The sequence below is a fragment of the Raphanus sativus genome, chromosome 2 (genome assembly GCF_000801105.2).
Source record: "Raphanus sativus cultivar WK10039 chromosome 2, ASM80110v3, whole genome shotgun sequence".
In the NCBI taxonomy this organism is placed as follows: domain Eukaryota; kingdom Viridiplantae; phylum Streptophyta; class Magnoliopsida; order Brassicales; family Brassicaceae; genus Raphanus; species Raphanus sativus.
This window is the reverse complement of record NC_079512.1, coordinates 23191439-23197457: the sequence shown is the minus strand read 5'-3', so window position 1 is coordinate 23197457 and position 6019 is coordinate 23191439. Positions and strand designations below refer to the sequence as shown.

Sequence of the window (6019 nt, the reverse complement as noted above, 5' to 3'; positions counted from 1 at the left end):
ATGTATGTTAGTTTTCAGATGAATTGATCTTTAGTTTGAAGATATATATATACTGTTTAGTGGTTTATAGATCCGGTTTCATAATTTTTTGTTCATTTTGCAGTTTTGTTTGTTCAACATTGTTAATTATGTGATTATTTTTATTATTTTATATTCAATATAAAATAATTTAAAAACGAAAAAATAATAACTCTCTTGGTTTCTAAAATTTTGGTTACAAATTTTTTTCTCTAAATTTGGTAATTGTATTTAAATAGATATAATAAAGAAAATTTAGTGAATATAAAGTTAAATGATATACAATTGATTTATGAGTCTCCTGATTTGTTGGGTATTTAGTGAATATAAAGTTAAACTGGAATTTCAATTAAGTATGGGAATTTAAGTCTGCAAGTACTTTGATGGAAAAAGATATCATGTCCCGTTTCTTTTGAAGTCTTGACAAAAATAGTAGGATTTATTTTAGTTAAAAATACACAATGAATTCCATTAAAATCCACCATAACTGAATTCCAGAGATATCTAAAAAATATTGAATAACAGGGGTTTTTAATGGATTCTAATTCTATCCACCAAATACACAATCCAATAACACTGGTTTTAAGTCTAGAATTAAATTACATCCAATTCTATTAAATTATCCTGTTCAATAACACCCCCTTAGTTTCAATTAGAAAATACTAATGGGCTTTAGTTTGGGTATTGACATATTGGCTCCATATTTGTTTCGAATGTGTAAAAAAAATTATTAACATTTCCATAAATTTGTTCGGAAAGACTAAATAAAACATTTAATACTTTGTGGTCTGAAAAGTCAATGCATTAGTGTCTTGAGCAAAAAATAAAATGAACCGACAGCAAACTTTCGATATATCCAAAGCCGATATTTCTTCTCCTCTGTTCGAAACTAAGAAGTCGAATTCTTCATAATTCTTTGATCTATGAGCGTTTTTGCATCCAATCGAAGGTAAAATCGGCAAGCTTGTGTTTTGACTAAAGATGTCTTCTCTTCGTTTATGTAATTTTTTTTTTAAAGAGAGCTCTTACTGAGTTTTTTTTCTATACATGCGACAATATTTAGGATGGAGTTTAAATGGTCACAAATACAAAACCACAGATGGTTCAGATGATGAAAGGCAAAGACTTTTTGCACAACCAGACGAAGAAAATGTTTCTACTGCAATGAAAATATAAACTTTTTTTGTTTCTCTGCTCTTAACTCAGTCTTTTTGTGGTTTTAGCTTAGAGTTTTTAACCTTTCTTTAGGAGATAATGTATAAAGATTTTAACCTTTCTTTACAGGAACCTTTCTTTAGGAGCTTATGTCGGCTACCAGAGGAGGTCCTGACCAAGGTCCATCCCAGCCACATCAGCGACAGATCGTACGGACTCAGCCGCTGGTAACCTCGGAGAATCATTCGACAGTGAAGTTGTCCCCTCCTCTCTCGTCGAGATTTCCCCTATTCTCCGTGTTGCTAATGAGGTCGAATCTAGCTACAATTGAGTTGCTTGTCTCTGTAAGCAACTTTGCCCTCTATCTCTTGTGATTTTTGTTTGTTAATCTGCTAATACATTAGCAAAGTAGTTTATACAAAAAAATTATAGTAAAAGCTTTGAATATATATTTTTTTACCAAACAACAAATTGGGTTCCAGACTCCCACTCATTATTCGATCGAACTCCATTAATGAGAGAAACATGTCATCATTCTCAATATCACAGTTTGTGATTTTTGTTTGGCCTATAAACGTGATCCTATACATGTGGTCGCTTACTCTCCAGTTGTTCTTTACAGCAGTGACCGACATGTTTTGAATGGTCTTCCACTCGCCAATCACACATTGACTACCCAAGCTAAGCAACTGATTCTGTCTGCATGTTGCGTAGATTTTATCACTCTGCATTATAAAAATATTTTTATAGAGTATAATAAGTCTTTTTGGTTAAAAAAATCCAGTATATAGAAGTATAAATGATTCGATTACCTTCGTATCAGCAAAGATGATTTCGAGAGTTTCACCATATGATGCGTTGACTTGCTTCCAGGTGTGGATCGTTTTGACCTGAATACAACAGTCGCTTGTGCGAGGCTTCAACTGTGAAAGGTAATATACCTTCTGGGATGGTTTCATTTTTACGGATGAAAAAGATTGGTGATGTTGTGATGATACTGTTGTTGCTGTAATGGTAGTATTTATAGGAAAGAATTATAATTGGCAGGTTCAAAATAAGATTTCAAAATCTAGTTGAAAAAGTATCTTTAGTGGAATATGCCAATAGGCAATTGCGATTTTAGGTTTAGTTTATTCTTTTTTATTTGAATTTTTTCACTTGAACATATACGTGATCTTGTATATCTTTTTAAGTTGTAGCCGGTTACAAAATCTGTTTTAAGTGGGAAAAGCTTTCTGAGTTCTGTTGGTTTGTCAATATGGGTACATGATTATCGGAAGTGGGTTTGATTTGAGAGAAGTTATGAAATATATTTGGATATGTTTTGTTTTCTGATTACTATTTTTGAGGGGTCGTGAGTGTGGGCACTTGATTCTAGGAAGTGAGGTTGTTTGGAAAATAGTTATGGAATATATTTGTTTATATTTCTTTTGTTTTTTTTGGTTTAAAGATTTCATGCAGTTAATATTAATCTATGTTTTAGTGTGGTTACTAATTGCTATATTGATATTTTTTTGGTTCAGGTTTATGTTTTGGAATAGGAGCTTTTGCTGAATTATGGAGATGAACTGAAAATGGTGACGTTGTTATGGGATAGTTATATTTTTATAAATGATAGAATATTAGCTATAGTTTTTCTTTTCCAAATCGTTGGATAGTTAGTCAGATTAGTAGGTAGAGGTAGTTAAATTGGTCCTTTTTTTTTTATTGTCACGTTTACCCTTACTGAATTTTTAAAAATTAGGCAAATCAATAATTGCATAAAAAGTAATATGCCAGGTAAAAGTGAGGGCAAATGTAAAAAAAAATCCTGAATTAATAGTATTGATGGACTTAAATGTGAAATATTTTAACTAATGTAGTAAATATCAATTAATTTATAGTAAAAATCTCATAAAGTTTTTAGAAGAGAAAATAAAAACAAATTGAACTGTGTATAGTGTACATCTTTTAATTTTTAGATCTGTGTTTTTTAGATCTGTGTTAATAAATGATGAAAAATATATATTTATATTGTACATCATTTATGTTATATGCTGATTTTCTACTTTCGGTTTGGCTATTTGAACCGGTGATTTTTTAGACAAGTAGTTTTTGTTGTAAAAAAGGTAAATATTAATTTGTGTATATTTAAATGCTTAAGGTATTATTTAAAAAAGGTTAGCAATATGTAAAATGAGAACAATAAACTCTCTCATTCTTAGTCACATCTATACTCGAAGCTTAAGATTTTGATTTTGGTGACAAAATGAATTATTTGACACAAGCCAAACTTGTGTTGTTTTTTTTTTTTCTTTTGTAACTGGCATTCATATTAAAAACAAAAGAAAATAAAATGTTTACAAGCCCATGCTTTAGTTAATTTAGAGCCCAGCCCAGATTAGAAAAACACATATTTTGAGAACTAAAATTTAAGCCCAAGCAGAGAGTTTAGGAAGCCCAGTGAAAGAAGGAGAAAAACGCTTTGTTTTCTCCGTACAGTCCGATCAGCGACGATGAACCAGCGGGGAGGAAGAGTACGACAGGGGGAGACAGTGAAACCGACCACGCTTAACGCTCAGTCGACAACCAGAATTGCATCATAGCAGAGCAGGCAGCAGGGTGAGAAAGCCTCAGTGAGGAGATCCTGTTCCTAATTTGTCTATCGATGATCAGTTTTAAGGAGTCATTGCCTCTGAAGATTGATCGATGAAGACGGCTGTTTCTTTCATTCCATATCCAGTAGATAGTTGCTTTTATCACCATCAGAGTAAGGCGCTTGACATGGCGATTAGCAAAGAGGGTTTGGAGCTGCGCAAGGGTGTCGTCCCAGGAAGTAGAAGCCACCAGGTTACATCTTCGAGCAATATCAGACCAGAGAGCATTCGTGTAAGCACAGGAGAAGAAAAGGTGATTCCTTGATTCCGGTGCCAAGTTGCATAGGAGGCAAAGAGGACTGACATTTAATCCCCAAGTTATCAGTCTGTCTCTAGTTGGGCACCTGTCAAGAACAACAAGCCAAGCAAGAAAGTCATGTCGTGGTATCCCAAAGGAGGACCAAACCACCTTAGCCCATGGGACAGAAGCGATTTCTCCCCTTAGATACACATACACACCGCCAGTAGAGTAAGTTTCTGAGACCTTTCCTTCAATTTCCCATCCGTAGTGGTCCGCATTAGTAGTTAGCACTGTAGTCGTCAAGTGGATTTGTAGGTTGAGTTGAGTTTCTGACCTTGCCGGAGGTAGTAACCAGTTGCCTCCTTGATACAGGGATGAGACAGTTGCATTTTTGGAGATCCCTAGTCTTGAAGTGGCCGGCTTAAGATAGGAGTCTAGTTGCCCAAACGGTGACCAGTTGTCATACCAAAATCTCGCTGACATTCCATCTCCCAGTCTGCACTTTATGAGCGGGTAAATGTGATGTCTCCACTTGATCAATTTATTCACAAACCAGGAGTTGCGTTGGCTTGTTTTAATGCTCCAGTAGTTTGTTGCAGGTCCTTTCAACACCACATCCGTAAACCATGCTACCCATATCGATCCCGTACGGAAGAACAGCAGCCAAATCAACTTCAACGCACAAGCTTGATTCCAAATCAGTAAGTCCTTTACTCCTAGCCCTCCTTGTTCTTTAGTCTTTGTAACAGTCTCCCAGGATACCCTTGCCGTGTGATGTCCCTCAGTAGAGCCACTCCAGAGAAACATACCGCAAAGGGAGTTAATTCTTTTTATGCATGATTTAGGGAGGATGAAAGTTGAGCACCAGAATGTTGCTATGCCCGAAACCACTGTCTTGATAAGCAATAATCGTCCAGCAAACGAGAGGGACTTTGCCGACCAAGAGGAGATCCGAGCCTTCACTTGTTGAATCAGAGGTTCACAGTTTAGAAGGGAGAGTTTTTTAGTACAGAGGGGGACTCCAAGGTACTTCATTGGCAGGGAGCCGCATGGCATACCCGTTGAGCATTGAATAGTCACAATTTCTTCATCACTCAGGCCAGACGCAAAGAAGCTCGATTTTTGCAAGCTGACTGCTAGTCCTAAACGTTGCTCAAACTCATGGAGGATCTGCAGTACCCTCTGAACCGATTGTAAGGATCCATCAATGAAAATTAATAGATCATCTGCAAAAGATAAATGAGTTAGTTTCGTTTTTGCGCAGTTGTGATGATAGGCCAGACTCCCTTCCCTAGCAGCTTTGTCCAACATCAGAGAGAGGTTGTTCATTGCTATAACGAAAAGGTAAGGAGACAACGGGTCCCCCTGCCTCAAGCCTCTCCGACCTTTAAAATAACCATTTACAGTCCCATTGTAGCCTAACATAAAGCTTGAAGTGCAGATACAAGCCCGCAGCCATTGGCAGAAGAGGTCCGGAAGCTGCAGTCCCTCCAAACATCGGAATAGGAAGTCCCATGACAGAGTGTCAAAGGCCTTCGCTATATCCACTTTTATGGTAATTCTCTTTTCCCCTTTGTTCTTGTGATAGCCGTTGACCAGTTCACTAGCTAGGACAGTGTTTTCTACTAGAAGCCTTCCCTTGACAAATGCAGTTTGATTAGGAACAATAAGATCAGTAAGAATAGGCTTGAGTCTAGACACCAGCATCCTCGAGATAGCTTTATTGGTTGTGTTCAAGCATGAGATCGGCCGGTAATCCTTTATAGTTGTAGCACCTGGGAATTTCGGGATAAGAGATAGGATAGTAGAGTTTGTTGCAGTCGGAAGAAATGCTGAATGAAAGAATTGCTTGATAGAGTTTACCACCTCAGAACCTATGAAACCGCAAGAAGCTTTATAAAAAGCTGACGGTAGTCCATCCGGGCCTGGCGCCTTGTTTTGATTCATCTTGAAGAACTGCTTTTTAATT

The 6019-nt window shown here is 36.5% G+C and overlaps 1 long non-coding RNA gene across 1 annotated transcript; it reads left to right on the top strand.

The window, feature by feature from the left end:
* The first annotated feature begins 829 nt into the window (after positions 1–829).
* On the top strand, positions 830–2920 carry LOC130499200 (uncharacterized). Its single transcript, XR_008938071.1, has 4 exons — positions 830–967; positions 1082–1517; positions 1796–2105; positions 2697–2920. It is a non-coding gene; the product is annotated as an uncharacterized LOC130499200 (long non-coding RNA).
* The last annotated feature ends 3099 nt before the right edge of the window (positions 2921–6019 follow it).